At 38.8% G+C, this 15,182-nt stretch overlaps 1 protein-coding gene across 5 annotated transcripts in view; it reads left to right on the top strand.

The window, feature by feature from the left end:
* Nucleotides 1-15,182, top strand: part of TMEM164 (transmembrane protein 164) — a 182,634-nt gene that overhangs the window by 35,522 nt on the left and 131,930 nt on the right. Inside the window, exon 1 of one of the 5 annotated variants that reach the window (XM_025050556.1) lies at nt 7,376-7,463. The exons of the other annotated variants lie outside the window; for them this stretch is intronic. The gene's annotated coding sequence lies outside the window, so the exon portion shown is untranslated. Of the gene's footprint in view, nt 1-7,375; nt 7,464-15,182 lie in introns of those variants that run through there. 5 annotated transcript variants of the gene reach the window in all.

The raw sequence follows: 15,182 nt of genomic DNA on the forward strand, positions 1-15,182 counted from the left end.
GCAAGAATAGGCAAAAAGAATTTATCAACACCAAGCCAGTATTATAGGAAATGTTGGAGAGACTTCTTTAAGAAGAAAAACCATGTTTCAAAAACACGAATAAAGAATGGTAGTAACTACATTCCTATCAACAAATACCTCAAATGGAAAAGAATTAAGTGCTGCAACCAAAAGATCAGTGGCTGAATGGATAAGAAAATAAGACCCCTACATATGCTGCCTACAAAAGACTCACTTCAGATTAAAAGACACCCACAGACTAAAAGGAAGGGGATGGAAAAAGATATTGCCTTCACGGACCTAGAGAGTATTATACTGAATGACGTAAGCCAGCTAGAAAAAGACAAATACCATATGATTTCACTACATGCAAAATGTAAAGAACAAAATAAACAATAACAACAAAAACAGAAACAAAGTCATATATACAGAGAATATTTTGAGGGCTACTAGATGGGAGGGGCGTTCGGGGAAAAAGGGCAAAGGGATTAAGAAGTACAAATGGATAGTTACAAAATAGTCATGAGATATGAATTGTGGCGTAAGTAAAATAGTTAACAATGTTGTAATAAATATCTAAGGGGAAGATGGGTACTACATTTAGTGGGGTGATCACTTTGCGACTTATGTGGATCTCTGATCACTGCTATAGAACTGAAACTGGTATATTACTGTATGCCAACTATAGTGGAGAAAGAACTCATTGTCTTGTACAATATAGATACAAGCAACTAATTGTTATATTTCAATAAAGCCAAAGAAAATTAAAAAAATAAAACCGAACGAACTCTTTGCTTACTTCCTTCTGCTGGCCTTTGCCATCACCTGTTTCACTGAACCTCCTTTCCCCTATGCTCACCCACCCTCTGAGGTTACCTACTGCTTGGGCTCAAGTTCCGAGGTTTAGTGACCACTAACAACTTGGCCTCTGAGGCTAGAGGACACACCTGAAACTTGATATATGGGTCCTAACGTTTAGCTCAATTTGAAGAGATGCCACTGTTAAATGTTATTATTTTTTCCTGGATCCGTATTGTGAAGTTTGACTCTGACCCTTTGGATAAAATCCCTTGACGAGCAACATATTAAATGGGAAATAATTTCTGTGAAACAAAATCCATTTAATAGTATTACAGTAGTCTTCCCTTATCTGTGGTTTTTCTTTCCATGGTTTCAGTTAGGTGTGATTAACCTTGGTTTAAACATATTAAATGGAAAGTTCTAGAAATAAATGATAAGTTTTAAATCACATGCCATTCTGAGTAGTGTGATGAAATCTCATGCCATCCCACTCTGTCCTGCCCAGGACTTGAATCATCCCTTTATCCAGCATATCCACACAGTATACACTACCCACTCATTAGTCACTTAGTAGCTGTCTCGGTTATCAGATCGACTGTTGCGGTACCATAGTGCTTATTTTCAGGTAACCCTTATAGTAGCCTAACACTACATCACAATGACTGTGTCATTCATCTCATTTCATCTCATCATGTAGGAATATCTCAGATCACAAGAAGAAGGGTGAGTACAGTACAAAATATTCCAAGAGAGAGAGAGACCGTATTCACATAACTTTTATTACAGTTTATTGTTATAATTGTTCTATTTTATTATTGAAGTTGTTAATCTCTTACTGTGCCTACTTTATAAGTTAAACTTTATCATAGGTATGTATGTATAGGAAAAACAACTTAGTATATAAAGGGTTTGGTACTATCTGGGGTTTTCAGACATTCACTGGGGATTCTTGAAATGTATCCCTCATAAAAAAGGGGGGAACTACTGTACCTTGTATATAAGTAACAAACACAAACGACTCACATCTCCTCATCTCTGCTAGCCATACAGCCAGAATGGGAAAGTAGATTTTGTTTGTTTGTTTGTTTCTTTGGTTTTGATTTTACTTAAAGTGAATTCTCAGATCAGACACACTTCTGTTTGTATAGAAGTCCCAAAAATATTTGTTGCAAATTGATCTAATAAGCCACTTTGGTTGTCTACAGTTATTAGATTCTATTTTGGTGGGTGTCATTGATCTTCAGTAGTTAGAGGTAGGTGAGGGCTACAGGTTTCCTCCTCACAACCTGTATATTGCAGTGAAAACAGTTCAGATTAAGTTCTACCACACATTTAGTAATAATCAGGCACAAAATACAGCCTGATCTGTATACCCAGAGATAATCCATCCCTTATTCTTTCCATTCACTATCTTGTGTGAAAGATTCACTGGAGGTAGATGTGACAACATTCTAGTGGTATGATTCAGCTTACCTTCCAATCAAAGGGCACATCTGAATCTTCCATTAAGAGTCTGAACATAAGGTTTGTTTGATTTGCTAGCCTAAGGTGTCATTCCAAAGGGGTGAAGGGCTTTGGGCCAACCAGTCTTATTCATGCATGGATGAGGGTACCTGAATAATATTGCTAACTGATTCATGTATCTTGAACACCAAGAAATTCCCCAATGAAATATTTATAGTATTCATTGTTCTAATAAAAATTAACAAATCATTTGAGTGTGTTTTTTTTCCATTAAAAATTAAAGTATATCTTAGATATAGTAAAATTCACCTTTTTTAGGATTCAGTTCCGAGTTTTGACAAGTATATACACCATAATCAAAATAGTGCTTCAGTCACCTCACTCCCACAAAATAATTGCCCCACAACTTGCTTGTGGGCTTTTTAAAAGAGACCCAGACAACTTTATTGAGATATAATTCATACCATACAATTCACTCATTTAAAGTATATAATTCATTGGTTTTTGGTATGTTACATTATTAATTTTTAAAATTGTCAAATATATATAACAAAATTTGCCATTTTAACCATTTTTAAGTGTACGATTCAGTGGCACTAATTATATTCACAATGTTCTGCAACCGTCACCACTATCTACTTCCAAAACTTTATTACCCCAAACAGAAATTCTGTATCCATTAAGCATTAAGCAATAACTCCCTATTTCCCCCTCTCCTAACCCCTGGTAACCGCTGTTCTACTTTCTATTTCTATGAATCTGCATCTCTAAGTACCTCATATAAGTGGAAGCATAACAATATTTGTCCTTTTGTGTCTGGCTTATTTTACTTAGCATGATGTTTTCAAGGTTCATACATGTAGTAGCATGTATCAGTACTTTATTTTTTTTATGACAATATACCAGATTTCATTTATCCAGTCATCTGTCCATGGACATTTGGATTGATTCCCTTTGGCTATTGTGAATAATACTGCGAGGAACATTGGCTTACAAGTAAAATATCTCTTTGAATCTCTGTTTCCAGTTCTTTGGGGGTATATACTTAGGAGTAGAATTGCCATGTCATATGATAGTTATATGTTTAAATATTGGAGAAACCACCAAACCACCAAACTTTTTTCACAGCAGCTGAGCTATTTTATATTCCCACCAGTAATGTAAAAGGGTTCTAATTTCCCCACGTCTTCTCCAGTACTTATTTTCCATTTTTGAAATTGTAGCCTTCCTAGTAGATGTGAAATGGTATCTCATTGTGGTTTTGTTTTGCATTTCTCTGATGGCTAATAATGTTGAGCACCTTTTTATGTCCTCATTGGCCATTTTCATATCTTCTTTAGAGAAATATCTGTTCATGTTCTTTGCTCTTTTTTGAAAAACTAGATTGTTTGTCTTTTTGTTATTGAGTTCTTGATTGTGGGCTTTGATTAGAGATTTCGGTTGCTAATTAATCATCCCTGGTGTGTATATTCTCAATTAGGGTCCTTCAGATGTTAATAGTGGTATGCCGGTAAATGTTTAAAGCACTGCTTTATAACATTTGTCATTTCCCATGGCACATTTCAATCTATCAATCTGTCCTCACTAAAGTAACAAAAAGAGTTGGAGAGGGATGAGCACAATCAACTCTTGCTGGCCAGTGCTTTGGGCTTCTTCCAGCACATACTGAATGTTAACTAACTGCCCTACAGTGGAGAATAAAACTAATGCACACACATGTATCAAAGTGTTTCTGATGAAAGTAAATTGGAGACATTATAACTAAAAGTAAATGAAAATGATTTTTAATTGCAGCACTTTGGCTTCTCCATTGAAAGTAAGAATAGGTACCTTTTGTTGAACACATCATCTGCTAGACATGTCCCAGGTGTTTCGTACATATCAGTAAATAGAGGAGGAAACAAAACAAGTAAGTAGTAGTCTGAGACTTGAACCTGGACTCCAGAGCCCCTACCTTTGACCTCTACCACACTGCCTTCTGTCCCATCCATGGGATTTACTTCCTGAGTGCCAACTACAGAGTTAACGATTTTCTTTTAATCCCAGAGACCCTTATTTGTTAATTTCTTCCCTCCTGCCTCTTTAAAACCTATACAAATGGGAAGTGAAAACCAAAGCTGTGATGGTACCACCTATTGATAAACTATAGGAGGTTAAAAATATCATTTTCTTGATTGCAAAGACAACACATTTTTTGGAAGAAAAATTGAAGCAAGTCAGAAGTGGCAAAAATAGAAAGTGAAAATCTCCCGTAATCCCACCTACCAGAGATAATCATTATTAACAGCTAGCATTTATTCTTTCAGATCTTTTTCTTTACATAATTTTTACAAAAATGGGATGATTCCTTATAGCCTGATTTTGTTTTTGTTTGACAGTGTAGTTGGATGCCAATGCATATAGCACTACTTCGTTCCTTTTAACAGCTACATAATATCATTTCTGTGCAGGAAGATTTTGAAGGGCTGTTTTGAAGAAGGGATGATAGGTGGCACCTGGGACAAAAAGGGTGATAACCAACTGTTGGGCACCAAAACAGCACCATTCTGTCCTCTCCCCTCTCCAGAGCTACCATAACTTACTTACCTGGAATGATAAAATAAAAATCAATTAATGTTAAGAGTTACACGAAAAGTCTTAAACTAAGCTACTCAGGGATAATTGTGAGATAATGTCAAAATCTTTCACATTTCTTTAGGGCTTTGCAGTTCTGGTCTTTGAAACCCTGTTTGGGCTCTCTTCAACTCCAGTAGGCCCTGCTCTGAGTTTGAGAAACATTCTTTACAAGGCAGTGCAACCTTTTAATTTCTCTTCATCTGTTACTCACTTTGTGAGATTGCCACCACCAGGTTCTCAATGGTTGTCAGTGTTTTTTCTTTGTTTTCTCCTCTGTCCAGGCACTTGTCACTAGCAAACCTATCGATTTTGTCAGGGGTAGCATTTATTGTTGTTGCAACTGGGAATTGATGGGGAAAGATAGATTGTGTAGGGGAAGATTTAGTTGAGAAGAAGTACAGGTATCTGACAGTCATTATGAAGAGGCTGCCAAAGTAGCATTCTTTACTCTCCTGCATGTATCGCTCCACAGAATAAAATAATCCAAGAATGATAAGCTCTCAATTGCCATCTGTAGGTTTGTGATGTTGCTTGTCTTGTTCTAGTTAACATTGAACACTGACCTCACATGACACTTGAAGAAATTTTGAAGATAAGATGATCATAGGGTGTAAAGCAAACTGACTGCCTTCTAAGAGATGAGCTAAAGGCCAGTGCTGTCAGTTTATCAGGATTTGTCTATCTCCTGCTCTCCTCTCCTTTCTTTTTTATCTCAGGGAGTTGGCACTATGGTGTCTTCCCCTGTAATACAACATATTTGCATTCTTTTACCAGGTTAAAGAAGTTAGTTTAGTAGGAGTGGAGGGCTAGAGGTTTTTGTTGGGGTCAGATGCTATCTTTTTTCTTAATTAAGAAAATAAGAGTATGGATGTTTGAAGCTCATGAGTGGACATGTCATTATCTTTCAAATTACATGCTAAGCATCAGTCCTATACATATATTTTACTATGCCTTCTGGTCCACATCTCCTTCGAAGGCAAACCACTCCCTACCAGTTATGCTAGGAGGTAAGAGCCATGAACTATGCCAGAGACCTTGCCTTCATGGCTTGGGTTGATTGGATGAAAGTGGCCACCTGTCCTCAAAACATAACATCTATCACCTGGCCAGTACTGTGGGCTTAAGATGAGCTGTGTCATTTGTATTCCTCTCCTAGGAAATTAGAATTGAGAAGGTGAGAGAATAAGGCTGTTAGCGACAGGGACAAGAGCCAAAAGATGATGGGGAGAGGAGCAGTCATGTCAGGCCATGTCTAAACTGCTGTTATGAGGAGACAGAAACCTTGAATAAACAGAGGAAGCTAGTAAGAGAGGAACAGACATGCCCTGAGAGAGATGAGCTATTCCCCATACCCACCTTAAACTCAAAATGACCTTCCAGTTCTCCTGAGGGCGAGCTTTATCCTGCGCTAAGATTCTCATGATATACCTGTTTTCTTACCACAGACCTCCCTTTTCTTGAGCCAGCTTGAGTAGGACTCTGTTTTCTTGCAATAAAAAAAAAAAAAACCTGTTGGTGAGGATGTAAAGAAATTGGAACTCTGGTATACTTGATGGGAATACTTGAAGCTGCTGTGGAGAACAGTTTGGAGACTCCTCAAAAAGTTAAAAACAGAACTACTGTATTATCCAGCAATTCCGCTTCTGGGTATTTATCCAAAAGAATTGAAATCAGGGTCTTGATTAGATATTGGCACTCCGATATTCATTGCAGCACTTCACCATAGATGTAGAAACAACCTAAGTGTTCATCGATGGATGAATGGATAAAGAAAACATATATACATACAAGAGAATATTATTCAACTTTAAAAAGGAGGAAATTCTGCCATATGCTATGACATAGATGGACCTTGACATATGCTAAGTGAAATAAGCCAGTTACAGAGGACAAATACTGCATGATTCTACTGATAAGAGGTATTTTTATAGTCAAACTCAGAATGTAGAATGGCAGTTACTAGGGGCCGGGAGAGATGGGTTATCAGGGATTGGCAAACTGCTAATCAATGGGCATAAAAGTTTCAATTGTACAAGATAAACAAGTTCTAGAGATCTGCCGTACAATATTGTGCTATAGTTAACAATACTGTATTGTTTACTTAATCTTTTGTTAAGAGGGTAGATCTCTTATTAAATGTTATGACAATAAAATAAATTCTCAGACAAGATCTAGCCCCTACCTTTACAATTTTAGACTTTTGGGCTGAATTGACAACAGTAAGTGCTGAATTAGGAACAGTGGAAAAACACAGATACCTGATTATTTCTCTCAAGCTCAGTGCTGACGTTATGGACTTTAAATCTGTGTTCCTGGCAAACAGTGAGAATGAAAAGAGGCAGGGATCCTGACTGTTCATTTATCACCTCACAGCTCTCAACCAACAGGGGGCTGTCTTTATCCTATTTAACCTCTCAGTAGAATATTTGCCTTTCATTTATTCCCCTTTCCAGTCAACTCTTGATTATTCACGCAATAGAAGAAAGCATTAATGTGAATAATAGAAGACTACCCCACCTTGGCCTCTCTTCCCTGCCACAGCAGCACTGAGTTCCAGAAATGGAAACCAACTAGCAGGAAAGGTAAGGAGGCTGAAAAAAGTTGGGGCAGGGCTGAGCAAATTACAATGTTTCTTCTCCCACCTTTATACCTTCTTTCTAAATGGACCCATTTGAGTTCCTTTTCTGGTGTCAGTAGGAGATTGCTGGAAAGGCAATGCCATCTGCCTGATTAAAGTAAAAATGTGGAATTTTTTAAAACTAAAATGTAGTTGGGGGCAAGTTAACTAGGATGCTGTGTTTTTCTCTCTCATCTGTTTTACCGTCTGTCAGTGTTCACATATCAGAGCCACCCAGCTTTCTGATTGGCAATTATTATTCTCAGGTCAGGATTTGGGACTCGGCTAGCTAAAATATGTACAGTGGGATTTCTCAAAGTTTGATTCTGTTTTTTTAAAGGCTAAAACAAAGGCTGTTTTATTTTCCGTATGGTGTGTGGGTAGCAGCTGTTTGACAGATTCTCTTTGGCTGCTCCGCCATCTTGACTGGAACCTCCTCAAAGTTTGGTTCTTGAGCCACTCACATCAGAGTCATCTTGGTTACTTATTTAAAATGCTGATTCCTGGGCCCTAGCTCAGACCTATGGAGTCTGATTATGGGGGAGGGGAATTGACCTGGGAACGCGAATTTTAATCCACCCCTCCCCAGGTGATATTTATACACACTCAACTTTGACAATGACTGCTCCATAATGACTACCTGATGAGATTTGAAGGGTGTTTCTGGGAAATTACCAACACTTCTATTTCCCTCACTGTTAGTGAGTGGGTGAGGAAGTTGGGACATTCCAGGTGTCAGATGGTGTTTTTCTGAGTGCAAATAGATAGGAATTCTCTATTGAAAGGAAAGTGAAGAAAAATGGAGATCCCACCATGCAAAAGTAGATGACATTTAACATTTAAATATTCGTTGAATTACTGCCTGGGTAATTGAGAGTTGTTTGGGCATGGACACAGGAAGATTGTGTGTTAGTTACAGACTTGGTTTGCATCCATGTTTCTTTCTAAAGAGACCACCCTCTTCTTCATTTCTGCATTGTCTTTATTTAGAGTGAAAATATTCAGTCATCTCCAACATATTTGGGGTTTTATGGTAATTTAAGTATATAAATAGGCACTACATGATGCCGCTCAATTGTGGTATGTAAATATAACCCTACTAATCAAAATGAGAATATTGTGTTTAAGACAGTGGTTATAGTGTTCAGTCTATTTTTCAAACACTGGCTCTATGGAATAAAGCGAGGTCCTGTTGTATTTCGTTGCTTGCCAGGCATTCCCCAACAACTGTTGAATGGGTTTTGTTCCAAATGTTTCTTTGGAAGTCTGTTTAGAATTCAGATTGAATTTTCCCATGGACACAATATTCTTGGGAATCAGGTTCCCAGACCAGCTGGCAAAAGTCTATTGAATCTGAAGTGGAATGAAACTATAGTCTCTTAGCCCCTGACAGCATTCCTAATAGTGTATTTATGGGGGAGGGAGGGTTTCAGACTTGTGATCCTCGGCACACATCCCAGTTTTACTCTCTGAGTAGAATTATAGAGATTTATTGTTGGAGGGGACAATTCAAACTCTTTCACATGACTTCTTAGGCCTTGCTTAGTGATCTTGCTTCTGTACAGCTCTTCAGCATAATTTCTTACCATGTTTCCCTGGGCACTCCACATTATCCAGGCAAAAGGAGCTACTTTGAGTTTCCTGAACATGTCTTTATAACCTCTGGGCCATTGAAGTCTTTACCCATGCTCTTCTCTTGTGAGGAATCTCTTGCCCCCTGCCTGCTGTCCACTTGCTGGCTCTGTTACAGGCTCTCAAAACTCTGATCATAGTTTTTATTATAGTGAGATTTGCATGTTTTATGTAATTTTCATTCCCGTCAGACTGAGTGCTCCACAAAAGCAAAGGCCATGTTTGTGTTACTCGCTGTGATATCCCCAGCACTTCGCATAGTGTCTGGTGTGTAGTAGGTTCTTAATAACTGTATGGAAAGTGAATGAATGATTTAGTCCAAGGATTCTCAACCTTGTCGTAGCTGCTATACACACAATGGATGGTCTTCGCATCCTCAATAGACTAAGCTGAGGGTTGCATCAATAAGAAGATAATTTTGCTCTCTGACTCAAGAAAGCACAAAGGAATGCAAGTGAGGAAGTGGATTGTCAGTGAGATAATATACAAATGAATATATATGCAGGTAATTTGTAAACTTCAGTACTTTGTTATTCATTATAAATCACTTGTGTCACCTCTCACTGATGAGACATACCTCTGGGGGTGCTAAACCATGCTGAAAAGCACCAATCTGGTTCAACCCTTTTTTATAGATGTGGGCTCCAAGATTTAGAGAGGGCAAGGTTTTTTTTGTTTTTGTTTTTGTTTTTGTATTTGTTTTTGCCTAAGTCCATACTTTAGTTATCAGATGTTCTGGGATTAGAACCTAGGCTTCTGACTCTCAGGCCATGTATTTTATTCCAGAGATATACATTAAATAAATAAAGTCTGCATGCATTGAAACAGCTTATCCTTCTGTGGATATTTGAGGAAGTCTCAAATCACTTGACCTGGGTCACTACTGGTGATGGATTGGGAAAAACAGAAGGGCAAAGTAATGTTTAAAGTACATATTATAATTTAGGTTTAGTTCATTAATGCTGGGCCTGCAGGAGAGCTAAGGGAGTATAGCTTACCCAAGGCACTGTTTACAGAATTGAGATTTAACATAGCTTTTCATTATTCTAAGATTCCACATCTGTAGAGAGTGTAGAACATGATTGAATGTTCAGTGGATATTTCTTGATTATGCGATTTGCTGAAGTCACTTTGCTGGTGTGATTCTTTTATACCATCAAACATTTAATTGGCAAGCATGTAGTTTGATAAGTGACATTGTTATTATTATTATTAGTTTTATGTAGTTCCTACAGAGCTGGGAGGAGCCTTTAGGCCATTTGGTTTGGGGCCCCGCCTTAGCTATTAAAAATTACGTTACCTTAAATACCTGCTTAATGTTATTTGCACTTCTTGTTTTGGCTCCTGTGGGTTTCTTCTGCTCAGAATAGAGTCTACCATAAGACTGAATTAAAGGACACAGCATAATGGGTCACCTAATAAAGTTCAAAGGCATCTAGGAGAAAGGATGATTTGTAGGCCCCTGGAGAGGAAGGGAAAGCAGTGCTTTTGCAGGTGTAAGCCTGTGACCCAAAGTTGGATTCTTGTGGAAAATATGTGGCTGGCTGGAGAGGAAAGCATAGCTCATTATTTCACCTGTCTTCCAGTAGAACACACTCCAGGAGTCCTATATCAGGCTGTTTTTTTCTCCCTGTGGTGAAGGAAAAAGCAGGTGGCTAATTAAAAATATTATAAGCCCAAAAGCCAACCTCAAAGGCTTAGGAGAGCCAAGTATCCTTCTCCTAGGCTACTCAAAATCCTCAGAGACTGGTGGGCCAGGGAAATCACCATTCGTTGAGTTCCTTTAAGAAAAGGTAATGTATGGCTTTGTATTCCCTCAAACTGCCAGTAGTTGGCTCCAACGCAGTTTTGCTTGTATGCTCCTTCTTTAATGTCACTGTGAATAAATTCTCAGCTGTCTGTTTGGACTGAGGGAAATAGAATGAGCCTAGAGGGCTATTCTTAAAGTCATGTATTTCCTTCCCACTCCCCCTTGTGACTACCAAACCACCAAATTCTGGGCCATTTGCATCTGCCTTAATTTCTCCTCATAAGGTGTGGCAAAAGTATTTTGCTTCTAGGTACAATGCAAAGCTTTCTGGAGTGAACCAAATGTGTAAAATGTAATTTGAAGCAGTTTTCAGAAAAGAGCCCCTTTTGGTACAGAAAGGCCCATTTTTCTCTTTTCTTTCTTCTTTCTTTTTCCATTAATGCCTCATCACCTTTTGTTCCATGTTAGCTCATCACAGGCTGAATTTTCCTTTTGATGTCTGCTTTCCAGAATAGCCCCTGCCTGAGAAAAAGGACAAAAGGCCAAGTCCATGACCTTCAATTTTCAGCGTCCTCAGCCCTTTCATCCACTTCAGTGCTTCCCTGGTTGGGAACAGAACTTGAACTCCAGGGTCAGAGCACATAAGGAAGAAGAGCACTTTCTAAAAATCCAAGTACATCCAGATTTAATGTTTCGTTGTCATTCTGCTTTGTTATACATACAGTCAGGTAGAGGTGGAAAGCGAGAAGGCTTGGGGGGAAAACTGGTTTGTAACCTCTGCAAGAGCAGACATTCCCATTTTTTTACCCTAGATGTTAAATTAGGAAAAATGTGTTTTTTAAGGATTTAATTTGCTAATTCAGGGTTGCTTTCCATCTTTAGGGCATCTGTGTCAAGGTGCCCAGTTTGGAAGGTGGAGCTAGGAGTGCGATATGCTGACATCCAGATGCTCTCTCAGATACCATACCTTCATTCTCTAATTTTCTGTCCATTTTTCCGTGTCTGCTTTTAGACCTCTACTTTTTCTCTTCTGCTTCCATTGGTTTCAAATTGCAGAGTCCTATCTCTCTATGCTCCCAGCTTGTTGTCTTGGTTACAGACTTCTTTGGCCTGCCTTTTTTTGAGGGAAATATACTGCTTAAAGAAGAGTCCCTAAAAATAGGGACTGAGCATTCTTTCTCTAAGGATACCGGGGGTATTCAGCAGTAGGTAGAAGTGTGGTTTTCGAACCTGACTGTACACTGAAATTGCCTGGGACACTCTAAAATATTATTGCCCAAGCCCCAGGCTCAACAAGTTGAATCAGGATCTTGAGGAATGGGCCCCAGGTATTAGTATTTTATTTTGAATAAACTGCCTAGGTTATTCTAATGTGTGTTCGGCATTTAAAATCATTAACTTTTAGCAGCAAACAGCTGGATTCTGGGCTGATTGAGACAGGTGAGATAAATGTGATCAACTTTTCTGTACCTTAGTTTTTCCTGCCTGGAAGATGGGACCAGAAAAGCTTGAAGAGTTAAAGAGGCCCACTGCCACTGCCCTGTCATTACTGTCACATACAAAAGACAGACACCTTCTCTTCAAAAGTCTCCAGTTATCTAGCTGAGTTGATGTCTGGGCTGTAATAGTGGCTTGAAGCAGTCTGAGGGATTAAAATAAATCCAGTTGCTTGAAGAAAGAGCTTATCTGTGGGGAGGAACAGCAGTTTCACTTTCCCTAGTACAGTCTGGACAGAGCTTTTTGGATTTTTGAACCCAGCTTCTAGCTGATTCCATTCTTATACTCTAGGTGGTTAGCAGAGTTAGGGAACATATTTTAATTCTTTGTGAAATTCCACTTTTATCGTGTTTTTTTTTTCTATCATAAAAGCAACACACACTTATGACTCAAACCTGAAACATTATAGGTATATGACACATAATAAACAAAAGTCCCCTAGAAGTCTATCTCCTAGAGATAACCACTGTAAGCATGTTTTTCCTTCAGATTTTATGTTTGATTGGTCGTTGTTTTAAAACTCAAACAATTTGAAAGGAATAGAATAGCATGTATGATTCCCTCCAACCCCTGACTCCTACTACACTATTTCTTCTCTCCAGAAACAAACCACTATTATCAGTTTCTTGGAAATCTTGAGAGACATTCTATGCATAAACTAGGCTTGACTATTTTAAAGTGCTTTTGATTAGGTAACCAAGTCTGTCATATACCATAAAGACATCTGTTTGTTTCATTAATTCATTAAATAAGTATCTGATGAGCATCTTGTATATTCTAGACACTTCGTTAGCTTCTGGATCTTCAATAAGGGACCAGCATTAAGCCACTGCCCTTCAAGAGCTTACAGTCTAGTAGGGAAGATTGACATTTAACAAAACACACTACTAGGAAATGAGAAATGGTGATGAGTGTTGTGAAGGGAAAAAACAGAGTTTACATACATCACTTCCAAAATAGTGGTTGATAGAGTCCCCTTCCTCAGTTTTCAAATACGGAGGTGAGGGTGGGTGATTAGAAGCAAAAATATAATCTTCAACCTTTATTCTTCCCAGCAGTTTTCTTCTTTTCCACCAGAATTTTCATCTAACAAAATGGCCTGCTGAAAGTTAGAAACTCCCTTATTTAAAAATACTCCTATCCCACCTACCCCCTACTCCCCCACAAATCCTTGACTGTAGTCACATAGCTTCTCAGTGGCAGAGCTCTGCAAACATTTGCTGACCCACACGGCTGTGACCTGACATAGTTGGTCCTTTTTCTGCAGGGAACTGGATACCATTCGTCTCTCCCATGGGTTGGCCTAGGTTCTGTTCCTTCAGAGCTGTCTGGAAGAGTTTTAAGACAACCAGGTCATGCTATTCTAAATATTTTTTCTAAATCTTTTTCTGGGGTTGAGGTCAAGGCAGCAGCTTGATCCTCTCATAAATGGGTCAGAGGAGGGGGACTCATGTGGCTCCCTGAAAGATCAAGCCTCTCTGTACCCACTGCCCACTTCCTTTCTCTTCTAGCTTGTGTCCTGGGCTGGTCTCTGGCCAGGGAACAGAGTCATGCTTGCACATGTTTCCTGGGAAACTCATGTGTCTGACACTGTTTTAGGCACTGTAGGGAGTGGAGACAGAGGAGACTCCTCAAAAGGTAAATTATCATTTGAGGGTGAAGGCAAAAGGTTGTATTGGCTACAAACAAGATCTTTTGAATCAGTTCTGGGTTCAAGTCCTGGCTTTCACTTAACTTAGTGCTTGTATGACCTTAGGCAAGTTACTCTATCTTTCCTGAGTTTGGTTTCCTCATATGCAAATAGGGGAGGGGAGGGTGGGGGAATAGTACTTACTTCATAAGTTTGCTATGAGGAATATATGAAATAATACATGAAAGATGCTGAATATAGTGCCAGGTGCATAGTAAAGCACTCAATAAAGAATAGTTGCTTCCATTAGTATTATTATTACTACTACTGTTGTTATGATTAACAACAGTAGGAGACTAATGGAACAATAAGTGTATAATACCACTAAGTACAAATGGAGTTCAGAAAAGGAATGATCAGTTTGGGTGGGTTATCCGGAAAATCTCTGGAGGAGGTAGAAGAAGTGGAATGAAATATGCCAGAGAAAATATGAAAGAGGAAGGCTGAATTGAAATGTAGTGGAGACAAAAGAAGGAACAAATTTAATGTCTGGTGTACTTGGGCTCTACTACCAGCTCACCTGTCTTCGCAGTCCTTTATGACTCTGCATTTTGGAGAGTCCCACATTAATGCTTGCAGTTTAGAGTGGTAGTCGGGGTGGGAGCTTGTTGGATGGCTGCTCTGGCTGAGATTTTGAGGGTATCTGCCTTGGTGGTGTTGACGTGGGTCCTGATTCTGCAACTTGGCTTATGGGTTCCAAGCCTAATTTTTATCATCTTACCCAAGGGTGTTAATTTCACACTCCCCAATCTACAAAAGACTTCTTGATGAACTACACGGCAGTTCAATCATGGATCAGTGATGGGAGAGAGACCTACATAGAGACATAATACTTGTTTCTATCAGACAGGTCATTCCTTTCCTGATAGCAAGGTTCCTGAAGCCAAATTAAACAGGGGCATTTTGGTAACCTAAAATCAGATCCTAATGGAGTTGGAGGGTCTCATGAGAAATACCTTGCAGATATAGCACACCTTTGCATAGAACAGAATGTATGTCCTTTTTCCACTGTTAGAAAAACATCAGTGACAGTTTTTCTCTTGGATGTTCCTGGTTTCTAATTCCATGCAAACACTATGTGAGTACTATGAGTATGTTATTCTCCTGAGGTTTTT

The sequence above is a fragment of the Pteropus alecto genome, unplaced genomic scaffold, assembly GCF_000325575.1.
Source record: "Pteropus alecto unplaced genomic scaffold, ASM32557v1 scaffold107, whole genome shotgun sequence".
Taxonomy (NCBI): Eukaryota; Metazoa; Chordata; class Mammalia; order Chiroptera; family Pteropodidae; genus Pteropus; species Pteropus alecto.